Genomic DNA, 25858 nt, shown 5'->3' with positions numbered 1-25858 from the left:
TTTTGGTTTGCTACAATGCCTTTTCTGAAACGTTGTCTCCCTCTGCTGGAACACTGACTTCTTTCATTTAATGCCTGCAGACTATAAAAGAGAACCCAACCCAAAAAGTTTGGTTGATTAGTCTGTGGCATTCTGTTAAACTGTTGCTTATGGCGGTCTCTGTGAGCTTCTCAGCGACATTCAGCCAGCCAGGTATCCTGCCTGCAGTAGATGGAATGTGGCAATGGAACGCTGGCTGCGCGTGTCATAATAGGCTCTGAGCCTTTATATACCTGTGCACAGCAGCAGCCACCTTCAGTCTGCTGCTGGACAGCCAGCAGCAGCAGCAGCAGCAGCAGGAGAGGTATGTAATCAGCAGCCCTCCTGCTAAGGGTAGACAGCTGCTCGTTCCACCCCACCCCCCGCCTTAATTGGTTCTCCTCCCTTCCAACGGTGTTGAGGCGGGTGGGAACAGCAGGGGGTGAAGGTGCTGTGTTTAAAGAGGTGGAGTTATGCAGATCTAAAACGCGTGGATTGCAGCAGCAGCAAGCCGAAAAGTGCAGGCATGTAAGGGATCTAGAGGTTGACAACATGTCTTCTTAACGGGAGTCCAGGAGCTCATCTCCACAAATGGACTTTTCAGGATCCTTGGGTGGCTCCGTAGTTTGAAACCAATTCTGGTTATCGCTTCTCGGCCTTTTGGCTAAGATCAAGTGTAGTATCTGTTCTTATCAGTTTAATATCTGATACGTCCCCTATCTGGGGACCATATATTAAATGGATTTTTAGAACAGGGAGATGGAAAAAGAGCTTGCTCTGTCCACTCCACGCATTGACCTGGTATTGCAGTATCTCTGTAGCACCCTGAGGATTCGGCTGCTACAGGGGTATTGCACCTCAATCCAGAGGTGTGATATTCCACTCCCGGGTAAGGATGGAGTGTGGAACTGAGCTCGGTAGGCTGCATGCACTACACACATCCCATTTCCGGGGAACAGGCCGACGGTACTCCCACTTAGAAATGTGCAGGTACGACCGAGTCTGTTCCTGGCTGGAGTGGGAAGGGGGTGGTACATCCCATGTAGTGTAGGGGCAGATAGGGGGAGCAGCCTGGGTAAAGATAGGAGCTCATTGGGTGCTGGTCACCTGAGCTCACACATAGAGGGTGTATATAAGGTGGGCACCAACTAAGATCAGGGTCAGATGCAGAGGATCAGATGCAGAGAGTCAGTCAGCTGCAGAGAACAAGTCAGGAGCAGAGGAGAGAAGAAAGACAAAGACCCAGAGTGAGAGAGGAGAAAAGAGAGAGACCCAGAGCACAGAAGAGAAGGACTCTGAGATCCCAACTCAAAGCACCGGGTGAAGAGTCGGCATCAGGGTACCGGAACCCAAGCTGGTGGGGGTAAAAACATTCCCCAGCCAGAGACCGGAGACCGTGGGCAGCGTCTGCCACGGTCACCCATCACATCCACCCCGAAGGCACACCACATGAAGGGTCAGGGAACCCAGGGCCAAGGGTGTCCCAACAGAAGGCCCGAGGGAGCTGGACCTAGGTGGATTACTGGTGGGGACGGCCAGAGAACGGGACAGAAAGAGAGCTCAGGGCCACGCTCCGGACTTGTTTGGGGGTTGGCTGGATCCAGGACCTGGTGGACGCAGCACGGCTCGGGTGGTCACTAGCAGCTGGAGTGACCAGTACAACATCTGCAGTAAGTAAACACCCTTAACTGCACAACCCGACTCTGTCTTCACTGCCGTCTGCACTACACCACCACAACCCCCATCCTCTGCGCCTGTCCCCTCTGAGGCTATACCCCTCCCGTTGGGGGTTATCCCACCAAGCTGCGCACCCACCATCAGCCTCAGCGGACCCTGCTGCAGCGGCGGCCACAGTGACCGCATCACAACGGGTGGCGTAGTCGACACAAAAGAACTCTTAATAACATCTGTAGGACTGCCACATAACACTGAGCTTGACGCCCTGGGCACGGGCCGGGTCACAGCCGCTCGGAGACTACAAACCCCCCCATCTGATCCGGTGCCGGGTATTCCCCTCAAAAAGGAATATGTCCCAGGGGGCGCGTCAACTTTGGCGTAGTCGGCAGGATTACGTGCCCGCAACACCCGGGTACTGCGTGCCTGAAGAAAAGTGCAAGTTTACCTCAGAAAGAAGTCTCCCGCCGGTTCCGGAGGGTCCACGCCATCGGACTCCATCACCAGTCGTTTTCCGCCGATTGTCCGCCATTTCCAACTTGTTCCCGCCATCTGCAGAGTTTCCCGCCACTGGGCGACGCTTCCCGCCAAAACCGCAGATTTCCCGCCTTGGAAGAGCAGCGGACGCCATTATGGGCGTGCCAAAGGAGGGCAAGAGGCCACCTCCCATCGTGGGCCAGGACAGAAAATGGCGCCAAAAGTGGAAACCGCCCCCACCAACAGAGACTGTGATGCTGGAGGTGTCTGTCAGCGTGAAAGAACTACCCCTGGAGCTGACAGTCACCGAGTTGCCCCGGGACCGCCCTCGAAGTGGGAGGAGACGAGAGAAAAGAACAAAGATGGGTGCCGCCTGGAGCAGTCTGGAGCGAGCGCACCCGGAGACAAGAAGTCTGGAGAGGAGTAGCAGAGAAGCTCACCCGGAGATGTCCAGAGAGCAGAGCAGCACCGGCCCGCTGGCCAGGAGCCTGCTGGAAGAAGAGCAGAGCAGCACCGACCCGTTGGTCAGGAGCCTGCTGGACACCACGACCCCACTAGGCCTAGTGGAGGTCCTTGCACAGCTCCCCCGAGACCGGGAGTGTGCGCAGACTGCCCTGGAGGGCCTCGCACGGAGGATGGCCCGGGTACAGCGCGAGATATTGGCGGAATGGAGCCGGGAGATGGCCCAGCAAGCTGAAACCAAGACGCAAGCTGAAACCAAGACCCGGAGCACGCCAGCCGAGATGAGGAAGGAGACCGCCTCTGAGGATGGCGCGGGAGGACCCAAGGCCGGAGACGGCGCCGAGGAGGGAGCCGAACGCATGGAGGCAGGTAAAGGGGACGCCTATACCCCAAGCCGTGACACCGCTTACCTGCCCCAGCTCCCCGTCGCAGAGCCCGAAAGTCCCCCTGCTGTGCCCGAAAACGCCATGTCACCGACGCAGACTAGGCCCCAACCGGAAGCCGCCGCCGCGACCCCTGTGACGTCACACGCCTCGACCCCGAGCGTGACCAAGCAGGAAGTACCACCAGCCTGGTCGCAGGGCCTAGAATTCCCGGGCGCCGCAACACCAACAGCGCCCCCTACCTCTGCGGAGCCTCCGGCCTGGTCGCAAGGCCAGGTAGCCCAGGGCGCCGCCGTATTAACGGTGCCCTTCACCTTCCAGGTGCCCCAGGCCTGGCCGCAAGGCCTGGGCAACCCGGGCGCCACCACCACCGCGCCCGCACCCGTAAAACCAAGGGTGCCGCGTCTGGGAGAGGACTTGTTTGCCCAGCACACGTGGCCGGACGGGCAGCCTTTCGTCTGGCCCCAGAAGTATTACGAACTGGAGCACCAGAGGAGGGTTGGGGCCATGTGTGCACCCCTGATTCCGGCTCCGAAGCCCGTAATAAGGATCTCGCCCCCGCTAGCGGAAGCACAGTTTGAGTGGGACCCCACCGGAGAAGATCTAATGGGGTTCACTCAGGAAACTAGGGCAGCTGCAGCAGAGCGTGCGGAGTGCTGCCGCCAACAGCTCGAGGAGTTTGCGAGGGAGCGGAGAGAGAGGCGGGTCCGGGAACAACAGGCCCAAATAAGGAGCGCCGAGCAAAAGAGCCGGACCAGGAGGGACCCCCGTGCAGCGCACAGTCCCCGTACCACCGGGACTGTAATCAAGTTCAACCAGCAGCATGGGTGGGGCTTCATTCGAGACAACAACACCCCCGGCGACGTCTTTGTCACGCGCAGAGACGTGGAGTCCCATCTGCCGGAGGGGCACAGGGGTCGTGACCTCTACATCGGAGATGAGGTCACCTTTACCCGGCACAAGTGTGCCAAGGGACCTTATGCCCTCCACGTACACCGCCTGACGGAGGAGGAGTTGCGGTGCGAGGAGGAGGAGCAAGAGGACCCGGACGGGTCTGAAGTAACAACCAGCTGTAAGCAAAGAGCAGGAGGAAGACGCCGTTGGGTGCGGCAGAGCAAGTGATGTAAATAGTTACCCGACCGGGTACCAAAGAAACTGTTGATACATATATATATAGTCCCCGTTGGGACCAGCTGAGTGAACTGTTTACCCGTTTACCCCTTAATCCCACAGGCTGAGGACTGTGAGCAGCCATTCCCTTCCCTCTACCTGGCCGAGGACTGAGAGCGGCCAACTTCCCCTGTATATAGTTGCGCTTCCTAAAGCGCCCCCTACCGGTTTTATAGGAAAACCAGTTTTTCTAAGAGACTGTCGCACTTTTCCCGGACACACGTTGCACAGTGTCCGGAGGAGGAACCTGAAACAAGAGACGACGAGAATGTTTATATGAAAAGTTTTATATATATAATGTTTTATATGTTTTATATGTTTATAAAAATTTTGTATGTTTTGGTGTTATTTATGTCTTACAGCCCGAGGACGTGCTGTGATTTACCAGGGGGGAATGTAGCACCCTGAGGATTCGGCTGCTACAGGGGTATTGCACCTCAATCCAGAGGTGTGATATTCCACTCCCGGGTAAGGATGGAGTGTGGAACTGAGCTCGGTAGGCTGCATGCACTACACACATCCCATTTCCGGGGAACAGGCCGACGGTACTCCCACTTAGAAATGTGCAGGTACGACCGAGTCTGTTCCTGGCTGGAGTGGGAGGGGGGTGGTACATCCCATGTAGTGTAGGGGCAGATAGGGGGAGCAGCCTGGGTAAAGATAGGAGCTCATTGGGTGCTGGTCACCTGAGCTCACACATAGAGGGTGTATATAAGGTGGGCACCAACTAAGATCAGGGTCAGATGCAGAGGATCAGATGCAGAGAGTCAGTCAGCTGCAGAGAACAAGTCAGGAGCAGAGGAGAGAAGAAAGACAAAGACCCAGAGTGAGAGAGGAGAAAAGAGAGAGACCCAGAGCACAGAAGAGAAGGACTCTGAGATCCCAACTCAAAGCACCGGGTGAAGAGTCGGCATCAGGGTACCGGAACCCAAGCTGGTGGGGGTAAAAACATTCCCCAGCCAGAGACCGGAGACCGTGGGCAGCGTCTGCCACGGTCACCCATCACATCCACCCCGAAGGCACACCACATGAAGGGTCAGGGAACCCAGGGCCAAGGGTGTCCCAACAGAAGGCCCGAGGGAGCTGGACCTAGGTGGATTACTGGTGGGGACGGCCAGAGAACGGGACAGAAAGAGAGCTCAGGGCCACGCTCCGGACTTGTTTGGGGGTTGGCTGGATCCAGGACCTGGTGGACGCAGCACGGCTCGGGTGGTCACTAGCAGCTGGAGTGACCAGTACAACATCTGCAGTAAGTAAACACCCTTAACTGCACAACCCGACTCTGTCTTCACTGCCGTCTGCACTACACCACCACAACCCCCATCCTCTGCGCCTGTCCCCTCTGAGGCTATACCCCTCCCGTTGGGGGTTATCCCACCAAGCTGCGCACCCACCATCAGCCTCAGCGGACCCTGCTGCAGCGGCGGCCACAGTGACCGCATCACAACGGGTGGCGTAGTCGACACAAAAGAACTCTTAATAACATCTGTAGGACTGCCACATAACACTGAGCTTGACGCCCTGGGCACGGGCCGGGTCACAGCCGCTCGGAGACTACAAACCCCCCCATCTGATCCGGTGCCGGGTATTCCCCTCAAAAAGGAATATGTCCCAGGGGGCGCGTCAACTTTGGCGTAGTCGGCAGGATTACGTGCCCGCAACACCCGGGTACTGCGTGCCTGAAGAAAAGTGCAAGTTTACCTCAGAAAGAAGTCTCCCGCCGGTTCCGGAGGGTCCACGCCATCGGACTCCATCACCAGTCGTTTTCCGCCGATTGTCCGCCATTTCCACCTTGTTCCCGCCATCTGCAGAGTTTCCCGCCACTGGGCGACGCTTCCCGCCAAAACCGCAGATTTCCCGCCTTGGAAGAGCAGCGGACGCCATTATGGGCGTGCCAAAGGAGGGCAAGAGGCCACCTCCCATCGTGGGCCAGGACAGAAAATGGCGCCAAAAGTGGAAACCGCCCCCACCAACAGAGACTGTGATGCTGGAGGTGTCTGTCAGCGTGAAAGAACTACCCCTGGAGCTGACAGTCACCGAGTTGCCCCGGGACCGCCCTCGAAGTGGGAGGAGACGAGAGAAAAGAACAAAGATGGGTGCCGCCTGGAGCAGTCTGGAGCGAGCGCACCCGGAGACAAGAAGTCTGGAGAGGAGTAGCAGAGAAGCTCACCCGGAGATGTCCAGAGAGCAGAGCAGCACCGGCCCGCTGGCCAGGAGCCTGCTGGAAGAAGAGCAGAGCAGCACCGACCCGTTGGTCAGGAGCCTGCTGGACACCACGACCCCACTAGGCCTAGTGGAGGTCCTTGCACAGCTCCCCCGAGACCGGGAGTGTGCGCAGACTGCCCTGGAGGGCCTCGCACGGAGGATGGCCCGGGTACAGCGCGAGATATTGGCGGAATGGAGCCGGGAGATGGCCCAGCAAGCTGAAACCAAGACGCAAGCTGAAACCAAGACCCGGAGCACGCCAGCCGAGATGAGGAAGGAGACCGCCTCTGAGGATGGCGCGGGAGGACCCAAGGCCGGAGACGGCGCCGAGGAGGGAGCCGAACGCATGGAGGCAGGTAAAGGGGACGCCTATACCCCAAGCCGTGACACCGCTTACCTGCCCCAGCTCCCCGTCGCAGAGCCCGAAAGTCCCCCTGCTGTGCCCGAAAACGCCATGTCACCGACGCAGACTAGGCCCCAACCGGAAGCCGCCGCCGCGACCCCTGTGACGTCACACGCCTCGACCCCGAGCGTGACCAAGCAGGAAGTACCACCAGCCTGGTCGCAGGGCCTAGAATTCCCGGGCGCCGCAACACCAACAGCGCCCCCTACCTCTGCGGAGCCTCCGGCCTGGTCGCAAGGCCAGGTAGCCCAGGGCGCCGCCGTATTAACGGTGCCCTTCACCTTCCAGGTGCCCCAGGCCTGGCCGCAAGGCCTGGGCAACCCGGGCGCCACCACCACCGCGCCCGCACCCGTAAAACCAAGGGTGCCGCGTCTGGGAGAGGACTTGTTTGCCCAGCACACGTGGCCGGACGGGCAGCCTTTCGTCTGGCCCCAGAAGTATTACGAACTGGAGCACCAGAGGAGGGTTGGGGCCATGTGTGCACCCCTGATTCCGGCTCCGAAGCCCGTAATAAGGATCTCGCCCCCGCTAGCGGAAGCACAGTTTGAGTGGGACCCCACCGGAGAAGATCTAATGGGGTTCACTCAGGAAACTAGGGCAGCTGCAGCAGAGCGTGCGGAGTGCTGCCGCCAACAGCTCGAGGAGTTTGCGAGGGAGCGGAGAGAGAGGCGGGTCCGGGAACAACAGGCCCAAATAAGGAGCGCCGAGCAAAAGAGCCGGACCAGGAGGGACCCCCGTGCAGCGCACAGTCCCCGTACCACCGGGACTGTAATCAAGTTCAACCAGCAGCATGGGTGGGGCTTCATTCGAGACAACAACACCCCCGGCGACGTCTTTGTCACGCGCAGAGACGTGGAGTCCCATCTGCCGGAGGGGCACAGGGGTCGTGACCTCTACATCGGAGATGAGGTCACCTTTACCCGGCACAAGTGTGCCAAGGGACCTTATGCCATCCACGTACACCGCCTGACGGAGGAGGAGTTGCGGTGCGAGGAGGAGGAGCAAGAGGACCCGGACGGGTCTGAAGTAACAACCAGCTGTAAGCAAAGAGCAGGAGGAAGACGCCGTTGGGTGCGGCAGAGCAAGTGATGTAAATAGTTACCCGACCGGGTACCAAAGAAACTGTTGATACATATATATATAGTCCCCGTTGGGACCAGCTGAGTGAACTGTTTACCCGTTTACCCCTTAATCCCACAGGCTGAGGACTGTGAGCAGCCATTCCCTTCCCTCTACCTGGCCGAGGACTGAGAGCGGCCAACTTCCCCTGTATATAGTTGCGCTTCCTAAAGCGCCCCCTACCGGTTTTATAGGAAAACCAGTTTTTCTAAGAGACTGTCGCACTTTTCCCGGACACACGTTGCACAGTGTCCGGAGGAGGAACCTGAAACAAGAGACGACGAGAATGTTTATATGAAAAGTTTTATATATATAATGTTTTATATGTTTTATATGTTTATAAAAATTTTGTATGTTTTGGTGTTATTTATGTCTTACAGCCCGAGGACGTGCTGTGATTTACCAGGGGGGAATGTAGCACCCTGAGGATTCGGCTGCTACAGGGGTATTGCACCTCAATCCAGAGGTGTGATATTCCACTCCCGGGTAAGGATGGAGTGTGGAACTGAGCTCGGTAGGCTGCATGCACTACACACATCCCATTTCCGGGGAACAGGCCGACGGTACTCCCACTTAGAAATGTGCAGGTACGACCGAGTCTGTTCCTGGCTGGAGTGGGAGGGGGGTGGTACATCCCATGTAGTGTAGGGGCAGATAGGGGGAGCAGCCTGGGTAAAGATAGGAGCTCATTGGGTGCTGGTCACCTGAGCTCACACATAGAGGGTGTATATAAGGTGGGCACCAACTAAGATCAGGGTCAGATGCAGAGGATCAGATGCAGAGAGTCAGTCAGCTGCAGAGAACAAGTCAGGAGCAGAGGAGAGAAGAAAGACAAAGACCCAGAGTGAGAGAGGAGAAAAGAGAGAGACCCAGAGCACAGAAGAGAAGGACTCTGAGATCCCAACTCAAAGCACCGGGTGAAGAGTCGGCATCAGGGTACCGGAACCCAAGCTGGTGGGGGTAAAAACATTCCCCAGCCAGAGACCGGAAACCGTGGGCAGCGTCTGCCACGGTCACCCATCACATCCACCCCGAAGGCACACCACATGAAGGGTCAGGGAACCCAGGGCCAAGGGTGTCCCAACAGAAGGCCCGAGGGAGCTGGACCTAGGTGGATTACTGGTGGGGACGGCCAGAGAACGGGACAGAAAGAGAGCTCAGGGCCACGCTCCGGACTTGTTTGGGGGTTGGCTGGATCCAGGACCTGGTGGACGCAGCACGGCTCGGGTGGTCACTAGCAGCTGGAGTGACCAGTACAACATCTGCAGTAAGTAAACACCCTTAACTGCACAACCCGACTCTGTCTTCACTGCCGTCTGCACTACACCACCACAACCCCCATCCTCTGCGCCTGTCCCCTCTGAGGCTATACCCCTCCCGTTGGGGGTTATCCCACCAAGCTGCGCACCCACCATCAGCCTCAGCGGACCCTGCTGCAGCGGCGGCCACAGTGACCGCATCACAACGGGTGGCGTAGTCGACACAAAAGAACTCTTAATAACATCTGTAGGACTGCCACATAACACTGAGCTTGACGCCCTGGGCACGGGCCGGGTCACAGCCGCTCGGAGACTACAAACCCCCCCATCTGATCCGGTGCCGGGTATTCCCCTCAAAAAGGAATATGTCCCAGGGGGCGCGTCATCTCCAGGACCGGTGCACCCCTTCTTTAATGCAGTTTCTAAAATCAGAAAGAATTGAATTCAATGTTTTTTGTTCATTTTGCTTGTTTGTCGGATTTTGGGATGGACTCTTTGGCTTTGCTTTTCTTCTCCTCATTGGATTTTTCATGTTCAAAGTTGCAGAAGCCAGATTACAAGCTCATTTTGGTTCAACTTCAGCAACTGTGCATTGCATTGCCATGTAATGTAATGAAATGCTATCTTTCTAGCTCTCCCTTTTTACTTCCTTTTGGATAAACAGACATATTAGGCAAGCATTTTGGAGCTTTCACCTAAATAACTACAGGTGGTGAGATAAGCTGCACAATATAATTGACCTTTCAGTATATTGTTGCACACACACCATCTATTTAGCAAATGCCCTTGTTATCAACAGCAGCCTTTTAAACTCACCTGAGCTAACAGGTATGTGCGCTGGTTACTCTGCTGCGCTTAAAATTTCTTTTTTGGTTTGCTACAATGCCTTTTCTGAAACGTTGTCTCCCTCTGCTGGAACACTGACTTCTTTCATTTAATGCCTGCAGACTATAAAAGAGAACCCAACCCAAAAAGTTTGGTTGATTAGTCTGTGGCATTCTGTTAAACTGTTGCTTATGGCGGTCTCTGTGAGCTTCTCAGCGACATTCAGCCAGCCAGGTATCCTGCCTGCAGTAGATGGAATGTGGCAATGGAACGCTGGCTGCGCGTGTCATAATAGGCTCTGAGCCTTTATATACCTGTGCACAGCAGCAGCCACCTTCAGTCTGCTGCTGGACAGCCAGCAGCAGCAGCAGCAGCAGCAGGAGAGGTATGTAATCAGCAGCCCTCCTGCTAAGGGTAGACAGCTGCTCGTTCCACCCCACCCCCCGCCTTAATTGGTTCTCCTCCCTTCCAACGGTGTTGAGGCGGGTGGGAACAGCAGGGGGTGAAGGTGCTGTGTTTAAAGAGGTGGAGTTATGCAGATCTAAAACGCGTGGATTGCAGCAGCAGCAAGCCGAAAAGTGCAGGCATGTAAGGGATCTAGAGGTTGACAACATGTCTGCTTAACGGGAGTCCAGGAGCTCATCTCCACAAATGGACTTTTCAGGATCCTTGGGTGGCTCCGTAGTTTGAAACCAATTCTGGTTATCGCTTCTCGGCCTTTTGGCTAAGATCAAGTGTAGTATCTGTTCTTATCAGTTTAATATCTGATACGTCCCCTATCTGGGGACCATATATTAAATGGATTTTTAGAACAGGGAGATGGAAAAAGAGCTTGCTCTGTCCACTCCACGCATTGACCTGGTATTGCAGTATCTCCAGGACCGGTGCACCCCTTCTTTAATGCAGTTTCTAAAATCAGAAAGAATTGAATTCAATGTTTTTTGTTCATTTTGCTTGTTTGTCGGATTTTGGGATGGACTCTTTGGCTTTGCTTTTCTTCTCCTCATTGGATTTTTCATGTTCAAAGTTGCAGAAGCCAGATTACAAGCTCATTTTGGTTCAACTTCAGCAACTGTGCATTGCATTGCCATGTAATGTAATGAAATGCTATCTTTCTAGCTCTCCCTTTTTACTTCCTTTTGGATAAACAGACATATTAGGCAAGCATTTTGGAGCTTTCACCTAAATAACTACAGGTGGTGAGATAAGCTGCACAATATAATTGACCTTTCAGTATATTGTTGCACACACACCATCTATTTAGCAAATGCCCTTGTTATCAACAGCAGCCTTTTAAACTCACCTGAGCTAACAGGTATGTGCGCTGGTTACTCTGCTGCGCTTAAAATTTCTTTTTTGGTTTGCTACAATGCCTTTTCTGAAACGTTGTCTCCCTCTGCTGGAACACTGACTTCTTTCATTTAATGCCTGCAGACTATAAAAGAGAACCCAACCCAAAAAGTTTGGTTGATTAGTCTGTGGCATTCTGTTAAACTGTTGCTTATGGCGGTCTCTGTGAGCTTCTCAGCGACATTCAGCCAGCCAGGTATCCTGCCTGCAGTAGATGGAATGTGGCAATGGAACGCTGGCTGCGCGTGTCATAATAGGCTCTGAGCCTTTATATACCTGTGCACAGCAGCAGCCACCTTCAGTCTGCTGCTGGACAGCCAGCAGCAGCAGCAGCAGCAGCAGGAGAGGTATGTAATCAGCAGCCCTCCTGCTAAGGGTAGACAGCTGCTCGTTCCACCCCACCCCCCGCCTTAATTGGTTCTCCTCCCTTCCAACGGTGTTGAGGCGGGTGGGAACAGCAGGGGGTGAAGGTGCTGTGTTTAAAGAGGTAGAGTTATGCAGATCTAAACCGCGTGGATTGCAGCAGCAGCAAGCCGAAAAGTGCAGGCATGTAAGGGATCTAGAGGTTGACAACATGTCTTCTTAACGGGAGTCCAGGAGCTCATCTCCACAAATGGACTTTTCAGGATCCTTGGGTGGCTCCGTAGTTTGAAACCAATTCTGGTTATCGCTTCTCGGCCTTTTGGCTAAGATCAGGTGTAGTACCTGTTCTTATCAGTTTAATATCTGATACGTCCCCTATCTGGGGACCATATATTAAATGGATTTTTAGAACAGGGAGATGGAAAAAGAGCTTGCTCTGTCCACTCCACGCATTGACCTGGTATTGCAGTATCTCCAGGACCGGTGCACCCCTTCTTTAATGCAGTTTCTAAAATCAGAAAGAATTGAATTCAATGTTTTTTGTTCATTTTGCTTGTTTGTCGGATTTTGGGATGGACTCTTTGGCTTTGCTATTCTTCTCCTCATTGGATTTTTCATGTTCAAAGTTGCAGAAGCCAGATTACAAGCTCATTTTGGTTCAACTTCAGCAACTGTGCATTGCATTGCCATGTAATGAAATGAAATGCTATCTTTCTAGCTCTCCCTTTTTACTTCCTTTTGGATAAACAGACATATTAGGCAAGCATTTTGGAGCTTTCACCTAAATAACTACAGGTGGTAAGATAAGCTGCACAATATAATTGACCTTTCAGTATATTGTTGCACACACACCATCTATTTAGCAAATGCCCTTGTTATCAACAGCAGCCTTTTAAACTCACCTGAGCTAACAGGTATGTGCGCTGGTTACTCTGCTGCGCTTAAAATTTCTTTTTTGGTTTGCTACAATGCCTTTTCTGAAACGTTGTCTCCTTCTGCTGGAACACTGACTTCTTTCATTTAATGCCTGCAGACTATAAAAGAGAACCCAACCCAAAAAGTTTGGTTGATTAGTCTGTGGCATTCTGTTAAACTGTTGCTTATGGCGGTCTCTGTGAGCTTCTCAGCGACATTCAGCCAGCCAGGTATCCTGCCTGCAGTAGATGGAATGTGGCAATGGAACGCTGGCTGCGCGTGTCATAATAGGTTCTGAGCCTTTATATACCTGTGCACAGCAGCAGCCACCTTCAGTCTGCTGCTGGACAGCCAGCAGCAGCAGCAGCAGCAGCAGGAGAGGTATGTAATCAGCAGCCCTCCTGCTAAGGGTAGACAGCTGCTCGTTCCACCCCACCCCCCGCCTTAATTGGTTCTCCTCCCTTCCAACGGTGTTGAGGCGGGTGGGAACAGCAGGGGGTGAAGGTGCTGTGTTTAAAGAGGTGGAGTTATGCAGATCTAAAACGCGTGGATTGCAGCAGCAGCAAGCCGAAAAGTGCAGGCATGTAAGGGATCTAGAGGTTGACAACATGTCTTCTTAACGGGAGTCCAGGAGCTCATCTCCACAAATGGACTTTTCAGGATCCTTGGGTGGCTCCGTAGTTTGAAACCAATTCTGGTTATCGCTTCTCGGCCTTTTGGCTAAGATCAAGTGTAGTATCTGTTCTTATCAGTTTAATATCTGATACGTCCCCTATCTGGGGACCATATATTAAATGGATTTTTAGAACAGGGAGATGGAAAAAGAGCTTGCTCTGTCCACTCCACGCATTGACCTGGTATTGCAGTATCTCCAGGACCGGTGCACCCCTTCTTTAATGCAGTTTCTAAAATCAGAAAGAATTGAATTCAATGTTTTTTGTTCATTTTGCTTGTTTGTCGGATTTTGGGATGGACTCTTTGGCTTTGCTTTTCTTCTCCTCATTGGATTTTTCATGTTCAAAGTTGCAGAAGCCAGATTACAAGCTCATTTTGGTTCAACTTCAGCAACTGTGCATTGCATTGCCATGTAATGTAATGAAATGCTATCTTTCTAGCTCTCCCTTTTTACTTCCTTTTGGATAAACAGACATATTAGGCAAGCATTTTGGAGCTTTCACCTAAATAACTACAGGTGGTGAGATAAGCTGCACAATATAATTGACCTTTCAGTATATTGTTGCACACACACCATCTATTTAGCAAATGCCCTTGTTATCAACAGCAGCCTTTTAAACTCACCTGAGCTAACAGGTATGTGCGCTGGTTACTCTGCTGCGCTTAAAATTTCTTTTTTGGTTTGCTACAATGCCTTTTCTGAAACGTTGTCTCCCTCTGCTGGAACACTGACTTCTTTCATTTAATGCCTGCAGACTATAAAAGAGAACCCAACCCAAAAAGTTTGGTTGATTAGTCTGTGGCATTCTGTTAAACTGTTGCTTATGGCGGTCTCTGTGAGCTTCTCAGCGACATTCAGCCAGCCAGGTATCCTGCCTGCAGTAGATGGAATGTGGCAATGGAACGCTGGCTGCGCGTGTCATAATAGGCTCTGAGCCTTTATATACCTGTGCACAGCAGCAGCCACCTTCAGTCTGCTGCTGGACAGCCAGCAGCAGCAGCAGCAGCAGCAGGAGAGGTATGTAATCAGCAGCCCTCCTGCTAAGGGTAGACAGCTGCTCGTTCCACCCCACCCCCCGCCTTAATTGGTTCTCCTCCCTTCCAACGGTGTTGAGGCGGGTGGGAACAGCAGGGGGTGAAGGTGCTGTGTTTAAAGAGGTGGAGTTATGCAGATCTAAAACGCGTGGATTGCAGCAGCAGCAAGCCGAAAAGTGCAGGCATGTAAGGGATCTAGAGGTTGACAACATGTCTTCTTAACGGGAGTCCAGGAGCTCATCTCCACAAATGGACTTTTCAGGATCCTTGGGTGGCTCCGTAGTTTGAAACCAATTCTGGTCATCGCTTCTCGGCCTTTTGGCTGCGGTCAAGTGTCTTGTACAGGCGACTGTGGTCCAGAAGGTACTCGGGTACCCCTCTCCTCGGCCTTGCAGGGTGACCCACTTCGGTGGGCTCCCCTGCCTGCTGCTATTGGGAGAGGGCTTAGTCCCAGGGTAACGGGTTGCGATCCCCCCCAGCCTCTCAGGTGTTTTTGTTTACAGAACTCTGAAAGGCGCAGATTGCAAGCGGTTTGCGATTTGCTTTTTCTTGTTGCGCTACCATGGAGGTTGACCCCAACCTCGTGCCTCACTATGCGAGGCTTAAAAACACTATCCGTATTCATTTCACAGAGGGCGGAAGTGATGAAAGGAAATTGCGGTATGTAGTCCAGGACGTGCTTGAAGGGTTCTTTCATGTGCAGAAGAATGAGATTCTCTCTATCCAGGATTATCCGAGGCGTGGCGATTATGACATCACCTTCACCGGGGAAGGCATTTTTCAGGATGTCCTGGTAAGAGCCAGAAAGGCAAAAAACAATCCTATTCTAAAAGGGATACAAGTTATCGAGCACGTCCTGGATGAGGTAAAAATGGTAATCCTTAAAGTATTTTCTCCTTTCGTTACTTCAGTGGAACTAACATGTTTTCTTGCAATGTACTTTAAAAGTGTAAAATGTATAGGGAAAGTACTTAATGAGTTTCACATATGGACGTCCAAATGGAAATTTCTAGTAACATGTGAAAGAGACCCTAATTTCCCAGGCGGTGTGAAACTCCCTCCTGCACGTTTTAAAATAGGTTCCTCAAATGGAGACTTCTTTTTTTCTGGTATGCCACCCTTTTGTAGAAACTGTGGAAAATATGGCCATTTTAAGGATGACTGTGAGGCAACCTGTAGAAACTGTGCTAGTACAGAACATGACACCAAAGAATGTCCTCATGATAAAAAATGTAATTTCTGCCAAAAACCTGGTCATTTTTATTTTTCATGCCCACATAGGTTTTGGGAGGCCGAACAGAGACGGAAGGAAAAGGCCAGGACATCCGAAAATGAACCAACAGGTCAGACCACCCCTCAGGAGGAGGAACAACAACCTGGAGCCTCAGCGAGCAAAGAGGGCGATTCGAGTGATGAGGAAAGCTCAGAGGTAATGAAGGGTAACTCCCAAGCAGTGAGGAAAAGTTGGCACCAAGACAACAGGGAGGCTAAAAGAAAGGCAGAAAAGGAACAAAAGGGCATGATCGGTAAAACCAAAAGAGACCGGCAGAAGGTTGACACCGAGCCCGAGGCAAAAACTGGGTTTCCTGGGCCTGAGTCTGAGGCTAACTGGACTACGGTGGGTCCCCATAAAAAGAAAAGAGGGAAGAAAGATGGTTTGAATGGAGCGGCTGATGGGGATCAGATGGACACATCTCCTGGTGGGGAGGTGGACGTTGGTCCCCCAAAGGTCCCGGACCCTGCTGACCCCGGTGGGGAGCCGGGCCTTGCCAGCTCCGTGAGCTTGGGTACATTGCCTTGTGCACAACCTTCCCCTGTGTGTCGGCCTCCCCTGGGTGCAGGGGAGCCACCTGGGGACCCACCTGATAAGGATCTGAATGGCCAGCCCATGGAGACCCAGGGTGCTGTTCCGCTTAGTTGTCTCCCAAGCTACTCACATGTAGCGTTGGGTCATTGTCTTGGTGAGTCAAGTTCCTCCTCCATGGAGTCCTTACTTACGATAAATTCGGACGAGGGAAGTAGCTCGAGCGTAAGTGGTCTGGCCGGTTCAGCGGATAGGAAGTAAGTTCCGTATTTCTGTTTTATATAATTTTTTTACTTTCCTCCAATGGCAGAACTTAAGGGCATTTCCCTCAATGTGAGGGGTCTAAAATCAAAAACCAGAAGAGTAACATTATTTAATTTTTTAACTTGTCTTACGGCTTCCGTATTCTTTTTACAGGAATGCAATATCCCGCACACAGTATCCTACAAAAAATACAAAGAGGATTGGAAATGTGGCCCATCAGTGTGGTCCGGGTCAAATGTTACCGGATCAGCAGGGATAGCTATACTTTTTAAGGGAAACGTTCAAATTGATTTTATCCAAGAGATTTTACCAGGTCGTATGTTATTAGTTAAAGCTTTTATTAATGGTGTAAAATGGCAATTTTTAAATTTTTATGGGTCCCCAGATAAAAATGAAAGAGCTGACATGTTAGAGATTTTACCATTATTTATTAATACCTCTGAACCTTTTATCTTGGCAGGTGATTTTAATTGTATTTTAAAGGGTGAAAGTCGGCGCTCTACAGCCGTAAGTAGAAACTATGATAAAACTTCCGGTATGTTAAGTAATATTTTAAGTGATTTTAGACTTGTTGATATTTATAAAGAATGCAACAAGACTACTTCAGTAGAGGCCGGCTTTACCTGGAGCAATTTAAATTGCAGTTCAAGAATAGATTTTATATTCGGTTCAGAACAAATTTTACCTGATAAATGCGAAACCCACGATAATATCTTCTCAGATCATAAATTTTTATCTTTTAGTGTAAAAATTAATGCTAATAAAAAATGTGGGAAAAAAACTTGGAAAATGAATGTATCCCTTTTAAATGATTCTAAGATTTTATCGGATTTTATTGAATTTTATAAAAACTGCAGGAGGAAGAAAGATGTAAATGTCCCTATAAGTGCCTGGTGGGATAAAATGAAAAAAAAAATAAAAGATTTTTTTATTAAGAAAAGCATATATAAAGCAAAAGAAAAGCTAGAATTATATAATAATTTAAATACCCGGTTACAGACCTTATATAAACTTAGAGAAAATGGTCTAGAAGTAGAAAAAGATATTAAAATACTGAAAGAAGAAATAACAAAATCACTAGAACAAAAAGGGAAAGAGCTCATTTTCCGCTCCAGAATAAAACACGTGGAGGAAGACGAAAAATGTTCTAGATATTTTTTTAAAAAAATTAGAGAGAAAAAAACAGTAATTGAAGATATAGATGGAGAGAAAAATATGGGAAAAATTTTGGAAAAGGTACATGGTTACTATTTTAATCTTTTTAATGATAAAAGAATAGATGAAAATATAATGCAAAATTCTCTAGAAGAAATAACATCTGTTTTAGATACCGCCTCCCAAGAGTTTTTATCACAAAACATAACAGAAGAAGAAATTTTACAAACCATAAAAAGTTTTAAAATTGGAAAAGTCCCTGGATCAGACGGTATTCCTATAGAGTTTTATGTAAAATTTTATGATATTTTAAAAGAGGATCTGTTTTATGTTTTTACTGAAGTTTTTAATGATAAGGTTTTATTAAAATCCTGGAAAAAAGGGGAGGTCTCATTATTATATAAGAAAGGTGATAAGACAGACTTAAAAAACTGGAGACCTATAACCCTACTAAACTGTGACTATAAAATAATGGCAAAAATTTGTGCAAACCGCCTTAAAAAAATTATAGGAAAAATAATCCACTCAAACCAAGTATGTGGTGTGCCTGAGCGCAGTATCTGGGACAATCTAAACCTTGTTAAAGACTGTATTGAAGACATTAAAAACAGAAAAGGGAAGATGGCAATTTTATCAATTGACTTCGAAAAAGCTTTTGATCAGATTTCTCATTTTTATCTTTTTAAGGTTTTAGAAAAAATGGGCATACCAGAAAGGTTTTTATTATCTCTTAAAGCGTTTTATAAGGACTGCACAAGTAAGATTTTAGTAAATGGTTTTAAGACACAAGATGTTTTTTTAAAATCAGGGGTAAAACAGGGGTGCCCCCTGTCCCCACTACTTTTTATTTGTGCTCTTGAGCCACTTTTATGTGCAATCCGTAGAGATAGACAAATATGTGGTATCCCTCTACCTGGAAGCAAAGGAACAGAAGCAAAAGTGGTGGGTTACATGGACGATGTGGCGGTCCTTTGCCGAGATGCACCATCACTACAAAACTCACTCAAACAGATCCAATCCTTTTGTACAGCTTCTGGTTTTAAGGTTAATTTTAATAAGAGTAGTATTTTAAATATTGGGGAGATGATTTTACACGATGTTTTTATTCCAATAACTGACTCTATTAATATTTTAGGTATTTCTTTCTGTGAATCCAATAATGGTCTAAATAACTGGGAGGCGGTAGCTCAGAAAGTGAATACGAAAATATGTATGTGGAATATGAGAAAATTAACGATGGAGGGTAAAGTATTAATTATAAAAATGGTCATTTTGCCTCTTTTATTGTATTTGAGTTTGGTTTTCCCTCCCCCTGTAAATATTTTAAAAAAGATCACTAAAGCATGTTTTACTTTTTTCTGGAGTTCTAAGATGGAGAAATTAAAAAGAGAAATTGTAACAAAACCAAAGCTCAAAGGTGGGAAAGACTTTCCAGATTTTAGTAGATTCCTTTTAATTAAATTTTTTTGCTTCTGTTTTAATGCCCTTTTTAAAAATCACTATTGGTCCTTTTTTATGCGTTATAACACTGGTTTTTTTATGAGAAAGTTTGGGTGGTTTGAAACGGTTTTATCATCTCCATATGCTTTTAAACTGCCAACGCATTATTTAATTTTAGAAAAAATAGTGATTCATTTTAATTTAGGGGGTAAAGAAGCGGGAGATCTACAAAATAGTAAGAAATTAATTAAAAGTCTTTGTAAAAATGAAGAGTTATGTAACATTGAGCGCTATGATGATGAACAAATATTGAATATATGGAAAGTCATTAATGCAAAATATCTTTTTAATATACAGAAAGATTTGGCTTGGAGCTGCGCACACCAATGTCTTCCGTGCCGGGCATTCCAACATAGAAGAGGACTCGTGAGGTCTGCCATTTGCCCAAGAAGCGGATGTCAAGAGGAGGAATCAGTGAAACATCTACTATGGACTTGTCCTTTTGCAAAAGCGTTCTGGAGAAAATTGCTCCCTCTGATGGAAAAAGTGGCAGACCTCAAAGACTTTAACTACGCCACAATACTTTATGGACTTATGGAATGCCCAACAGAAGACCAAAAAATTATGGCATGGAAGACAATAAATTGCGCCAAAATAGCTCTCTGGAAAGCCCGAAATATTTTAATTTTTAATCATGATGAATTGTCTTTAAATGATGTTTTTAGTTTTTGTTTAAGTGAAATGTATGTATATTTTTTATTAGATAAAAAAAATAATCCAAATATCTCCCTAAAATGGGATGTCAATGTATGGAACACATTTTGAATTTTTGTAACATTTTATTAATTTGAATATATGCAAATTTTTATCCTATTTGAATAATTTATGTTTTTAAGTCTCGTATGTTTCGAGACAATGTATAAAAATTTGTAATGATGTAAAATGTTGCTTTTATTTCTGTACATCTGTGTAATTTTTAAATAAAACTGGTTTTATCCCTGTGAGGGGATAGCCAAATTAAAAAAATCTGTTCTTATCAGTTTAATATCTGATACGTCCCCTATCTGGGGACCATATATTAAATGGATTTTTAGAACAGGGAGATGGAAAAAGAGCTTGCTCTGTCCACTCCACGCATTGACCTGGTATTGCAGTATCTCCAGGACCGGTGCACCCCTTCTTTAATGCAGTTTCTAAAATCAGAAAGAATTGAATTCAATGTTTTTTGTTCATTTTGCTTGTTTGTCGGATTTTGGGATGGACTCTTTGGCTTTGCTTTTCTTCTCCTCATTGGATTTTTCATGTTCAAAGTTGCAGAAGCCAGATTACAAGCTCATTTTGGTTCAACTTCAGCAACTGTGCATTGCATTGCCATGTAATGTAACGCAATGCTATCTTTCTAGCTCTCCCTTTTTACTTCCTTTTGGATAAACAGACATATTAGGCAAGCATTTTGGAGCTTTCACCTAAATAACTACAGGTGGTGAGATAAGCTGCACAATATAATTGACCTTTCAGTATATTGTTGCACACACACCATCTATTTAGCAAATGCCCTTGTTATCAACAGCAGCCTTTTAAACTCACCTGAGCTAACAGGTATGTGCGCTGGTTACTCTGCTGCGCTTAAAATTTCTTTTTTGGTTTGCTACAATGCCTTTTCTGAAACGTTGTCTCCCTCTGCTGGAACACTGACTTCTTTCATTTAATGCCTGCAGACTATAAAAGAGAACCCAACCCAAAAAGTTTGGTTGATTAGTCTGTGGCATTCTGTTAAACTGTTGCTTATGGCGGTCTCTGTGAGCTTCTCAGCGACATTCAGCCAGCCAGGTATCCTGCCTGCAGTAGATGGAATGTGGCAATGGAACGCTGGCTGCGCGTGTCATAATAGGCTCTGAGCCTTTATATACCTGTGCACAGCAGCAGCCACCTTCAGTCTGCTGCTGGACAGCCAGCAGCAGCAGCAGCAGCAGCAGGAGAGGTATGTAATCAGCAGCCCTCCTGCTAAGGGTAGACAGCTGCTCGTTCCACCCCACCCCCCGCCTTAATTGGTTCTCCTCCCTTCCAACGGTGTTGAGGCGGGTGGGAACAGCAGGGGGTGAAGGTGCTGTGTTTAAAGAGGTGGAGTTATGCAGATCTAAAACGCGTGGATTGCAGCAGCAGCAAGCCGAAAAGTGCAGGCATGTAAGGGATCTAGAGGTTGACAACATGTCTTCTTAACGGGAGTCCAGGAGCTCATCTCCACAAATGGACTTTTCAGGATCCTTGGGTGGCTCCGTAGTTTGAGGCTATGTGCCCACGTTGCGGACCTGAAGCATATTTTTTACGCTTCTCCCTGGCGGGAAAATCGCATGCGGATATTACATGCGGTTTTCCCGCCAGGTAGAAGCGTTTGTGAGGCGTCTTTGCATGCATTTCCGCATGCGGGTTATCAAGCACTTCTCCAAGCATCACTTGGAAAAGTGCTTGACAACTTGTTCAGAATGGTAAAAATAAAAAAATAAACTTTATACTCACCTTCTGATGCATTCTCTGCCCCGTCCGGAGTCTTGAGCGGCTCACGCTGTTGTGTGCAGGACCTGCGGTGACGTCATTGAGTCATGTGGTGGGTCACATGACTCAATGACGTGGCAGGTCCTTCAGACAACAGCGCGACGGAGGGAAAACATCAGAAGATAAGTATAAACTTTATTTTCTCTTTTTTTTACAGGTTCTTTGGTACCCAGGTCTGGAGGAGAGTCTCCTCTCCTCCAGACTTGGGTACCATCCGCACATTGATTCCGCAGCGCTTCGGCAAAATTAATGAACATGCTGCGGATTTTTGACTGCAGCATATACGCTGCGGAAAAATCCGCAGCATGGGCATTGACATTGCGGAATGCCATTGGGGACCATGGGGTGCGGATCTACATGCGTTTTTCAAGCGTTTACGCTGCGGAAATTCCGCAGCATATACGCTTGAAAAACGCTACGTGGGCACACAGCCTGAAACCAATTCTGGTTATCGCTTCTCGGCCTTTTGGCTAAGATCAAGTGTAGTATCTGTTCTTATCAGTTTAATATCTGATACGTCCCCTATCTGGGGACCATATATTAAATGGATTTTTAGAACAGGGAGATGGAAAAAGAGCTTGCTCTGTCCACTCCACGCATTGACCTGGTATTGCAGTATCTCCAGGACCGGTGCACCCCTTCTTTAATGCAGTTTCTAAAATCAGAAAGAATTGAATTCAATGTTTTTTGTTCATTTTGCTTGTTTGTCGGATTTTGGGATGGACTCTTTGGCTTTGCTTTTCTTCTCCTCATTGGATTTTTCATGTTCAAAGTTGCAGAAGCCAGATTACAAGCTCATTTTGGTTCAACTTCAGCAACTGTGCATTGCATTGCCATGTAATGTAATGAAATGCTATCTTTCTAGCTCTCCCTTTTTACTTCCTTTTGGATAAACAGACATATTAGGCAAGCATTTTGGAGCTTTCACCTAAATAACTACAGGTGGTGAGATAAGCTGCACAATATAATTGACCTTTCAGTATATTGTTGCACACACACCATCTATTTAGCAAATGCCCTTGTTATCAACAGCAGCCTTTTAAACTCACCTGAGCTAACAGGTATGTGCGCTGGTTACTCTGCTGCGCTTAAAATTTCTTTTTTGGTTTGCTACAATGCCTTTTCTGAAACGTTGTCTCCCTCTGCTGGAACACTGACTTCTTTCATTTAATGCCTGCAGACTATAAAAGAGAACCCAACCCAAAAAGTTTGGTTGATTAGTCTGTGGCATTCTGTTAAACTGTTGCTTATGGCGGTCTCTGTGAGCTTCTCAGCGACATTCAGCCAGCCAGGTATCCTGCCTGCAGTAGATGGAATGTGGCAATGGAACGCTGGCTGCGCGTGTCATAATAGGCTCTGAGCCTTTATATACCTGTGCACAGCAGCAGCCACCTTCAGTCTGCTGCTGGACAGCCAGCAGCAGCAGCAGGAGAGGTATGTAATCAGCAGCCCTCCTGCTAAGGGTAGACAGCTGCTCGTTCCACCCCACCCCCCGCCTTAATTGGTTCTCCTCCCTTCCAACGGTGTTGAGGCGGGTGGGAACAGCAGGGGGTGAAGGTGCTGTGTTTAAAGAGGTGGAGTTATGCAGATCTAAAACGCGTGGATTGCAGCAGCAGCAAGCCGAAAAGTGCAGGCATGTAAGGGATCTAGAGGTTGACAACATGTCTTCTTAACGGGAGTCCAGGAGCTCATCTCCACAAATGGACTTTTCAGGATCCTTGGGTGGCTCCGTAGTTTGAAACCAATTCTGGTTATCGCTTCTCGGCCTTTTGGCTAAGATCAAGTGTAGTATCTGTTCTTATCAGTTTAATATCTGATACGTCCCCTATCTGGGGACCATATATTAAATGGATTTTTAGAACAGGGAGATGGAAAAAGAGCTTGCTCTGTCCACTCCACGCATTGACCTGGTATTGCAGTATCTCCAGGACCGGTGCACCCCTTCTTTAATGCAGTTTCTAAAATCAGAAAGAATTGAATTCAATGTTTTTTGTTCATTTTGCTTGTTTGTCGGATTTTGGGATGGACTCTTTGGCTTTGCTTTTCTTCTCCTCATTGGATTTTTCATGTTCAAAGTTGCAGAAGCCAGATTACAAGCTCATTTTGGTTCAACTTCAGCAACTGTGCATTGCATTGCCATATAATGTAATGAAATGCTATCTTTCTAGCTCTCCCTTTTTACTTCCTTTTGGATAAACAGACATATTAGGCAAGCATTTTGGAGCTTTCACCTAAATAACTACAGGTGGTGAGATAAGCTGCACAATATAATTGACCTTTCAGTATATTGTTGCACACACACCATCTATTTAGCAAATGCCCTTGTTATCAACAGCAGCCTTTTAAACTCACCTGAGCTAACAGGTATGTGCGCTGGTTACTCTGCTGCGCTTAAAATTTCTTTTTTGGTTTGCTACAATGCCTTTTCTGAAACGTTGTCTCCCTCTGCTGGAACACTGACTTCTTTCATTTAATGCCTGCAGACTATAAAAGAGAACCCAACCCAAAAAGTTTGGTTGATTAGTCTGTGGCATTCTGTTAAACTGTTGCTTATGGCGGTCTCTGTGAGCTTCTCAGCGACATTCAGCCAGCCAGGTATCCTGCCTGCAGTAGATGGAATGTGGCAATGGAACGCTGGCTGCGCGTGTCATAATAGGCTCTGAGCCTTTATATACCTGTGCACAGCAGCAGCCACCTTCAGTCTGCTGCTGGACAGCCAGCAGCAGCAGCAGCAGGAGAGGTATGTAATCAGCAGCCCTCCTGCTAAGGGTAGACAGCTGCTCGTTCCACCCCACCCCCCGCCTTAATTGGTTCTCCTCCCTTCCAACGGTGTTGAGGCGGGTGGGAACAGCAGGGGGTGAAGGTGCTGTGTTTAAAGAGGTGGAGTTATGCAGATCTAAAACGCGTGGATTGCAGCAGCAGCAAGCCGAAAAGTGCAGGCATGTAAGGGATCTAGAGGTTGACAACATGTCTTCTTAACGGGAGTCCAGGAGCTCATCTCCACAAATGGACTTTTCAGGATCCTTGGGTGGCTCCGTAGTTTGAAACCAATTCTGGTTATCGCTTCTCGGCCTTTTGGCTAAGATCAAGTGTAGTATCTGTTCTTATCAGTTTAATATCTGATACGTCCCCTATCTGGGGACCATATATTAAATGGATTTTTAGAACAGGGAGATGGAAAAAGAGCTTGCTCTGTCCACTCCACGCATTGACCTGGTATTGCAGTATCTCCAGGACCGGTGCACCCCTTCTTTAATGCAGTTTCTAAAATCAGAAAGAATTGAATTCAATGTTTTTTGTTCATTTTGCTTGTTTGTCGGATTTTGGGATGGACTCTTTGGCTTTGCTTTTCTTCTCCTCATTGGATTTTTCATGTTCAAAGTTGCAGAAGCCAGATTACAAGCTCATTTTGGTTCAACTTCAGCAACTGTGCATTGCATTGCCATGTAATGTAATGAAATGCTATCTTTCTAGCTCTCCCTTTTTACTTCCTTTTGGATAAACAGACATATTAGGCAAGCATTTTGGAGCTTTCACCTAAATAACTACAGGTGGTGAGATAAGCTGCACAATATAATTGACCTTTCAGTATATTGTTGCACACACACCATCTATTTAGCAAATGCCCTTGTTATCAACAGCAGCCTTTTAAACTCACCTGAGCTAACAGGTATGTGCGCTGGTTACTCTGCTGCGCTTAAAATTTCTTTTTTGGTTTGCTACAATGCCTTTTCTGAAACGTTGTCTCCCTCTGCTGGAACACTGACTTCTTTCATTTAATGCCTGCAGACTATAAAAGAGAACCCAACCCAAAAAGTTTGGTTGATTAGTCTGTGGCATTCTGTTAAACTGTTGCTTATGGCGGTCTCTGTGAGCTTCTCAGCGACATTCAGCCAGCCAGGTATCCTGCCTGCAGTAGATGGAATGTGGCAATGGAACGCTGGCTGCGCATGTCATAATAGGCTCTGAGCCTTTATATACCTGTGCACAGCAGCAGCCACCTTCAGTCTGCTGCTGGACAGCCAGCAGCAGCAGCAGCAGCAGGAGAGGTATGTAATCAGCAGCCCTCCTGCTAAGGGTAGACAGCTGCTCGTTCCACCCCACCCCCCGCCTTAATTGGTTCTCCTCCCTTCCAACGGTGTTGAGGCGGGTGGGAACAGCAGGGGGTGAAGGTGCTGTGTTTAAAGAGGTGGAGTTATGCAGATCTAAAACGCGTGGATTGCAGCAGCAGCAAGCCGAAAAGTGCAGGCATATAAGGGATCTAGAGGTTGACAACATGTCTTCTTAACGGGAGTCCAGGAGCTCATCT

The 25858-nt window shown here is 48.3% G+C and overlaps 8 non-coding genes across 8 annotated transcripts; all 8 read left to right on the top strand.

Moving 5' to 3' along the window:
- The first annotated feature begins 662 nt into the window (after window positions 1-662).
- On the top strand, window positions 663-847 carry LOC141240319 (U2 spliceosomal RNA). The gene has a single exon (XR_012305574.1). It is a non-coding gene; the product is annotated as a U2 spliceosomal RNA (small nuclear RNA).
- Window positions 848-10699: 9852 nt separating this feature from the next.
- Window positions 10700-10890, top strand: LOC141240332 (U2 spliceosomal RNA). Its single transcript, XR_012305584.1, has one exon. It is a non-coding gene; the product is annotated as a U2 spliceosomal RNA (small nuclear RNA).
- A 1121-nt stretch (window positions 10891-12011) lies between these two features.
- Window positions 12012-12202, top strand: LOC141240317 (U2 spliceosomal RNA). The gene has a single exon (XR_012305572.1). It is a non-coding gene; the product is annotated as a U2 spliceosomal RNA (small nuclear RNA).
- Window positions 12203-13323: 1121 nt separating this feature from the next.
- On the top strand, window positions 13324-13514 carry LOC141240331 (U2 spliceosomal RNA). Its single transcript, XR_012305583.1, has one exon. It is a non-coding gene; the product is annotated as a U2 spliceosomal RNA (small nuclear RNA).
- A 6476-nt stretch (window positions 13515-19990) lies between these two features.
- On the top strand, window positions 19991-20175 carry LOC141240322 (U2 spliceosomal RNA). The gene has a single exon (XR_012305577.1). It is a non-coding gene; the product is annotated as a U2 spliceosomal RNA (small nuclear RNA).
- A 1824-nt stretch (window positions 20176-21999) lies between these two features.
- On the top strand, window positions 22000-22190 carry LOC141240330 (U2 spliceosomal RNA). The gene has a single exon (XR_012305581.1). It is a non-coding gene; the product is annotated as a U2 spliceosomal RNA (small nuclear RNA).
- Window positions 22191-23302: 1112 nt separating this feature from the next.
- LOC141240318 (U2 spliceosomal RNA) lies at window positions 23303-23493 on the top strand. The gene has a single exon (XR_012305573.1). It is a non-coding gene; the product is annotated as a U2 spliceosomal RNA (small nuclear RNA).
- Window positions 23494-24608: 1115 nt separating this feature from the next.
- On the top strand, window positions 24609-24799 carry LOC141240307 (U2 spliceosomal RNA). Its single transcript, XR_012305562.1, has one exon. It is a non-coding gene; the product is annotated as a U2 spliceosomal RNA (small nuclear RNA).
- Window positions 24800-25858: the final 1059 nt, after the last annotated feature.

Source organism: Phyllobates terribilis, unplaced genomic scaffold (assembly GCF_046119375.1).
Source record: "Phyllobates terribilis strain yellow unplaced genomic scaffold, ASM4611937v1 Scaffold_838__1_contigs__length_613904, whole genome shotgun sequence".
NCBI lineage: Eukaryota > Metazoa > Chordata > Amphibia > Anura > Dendrobatidae > Phyllobates > Phyllobates terribilis.
Note: the sequence above shows the minus strand (reverse complement) of the source record. Positions and strands in the feature narration are given on the sequence as shown.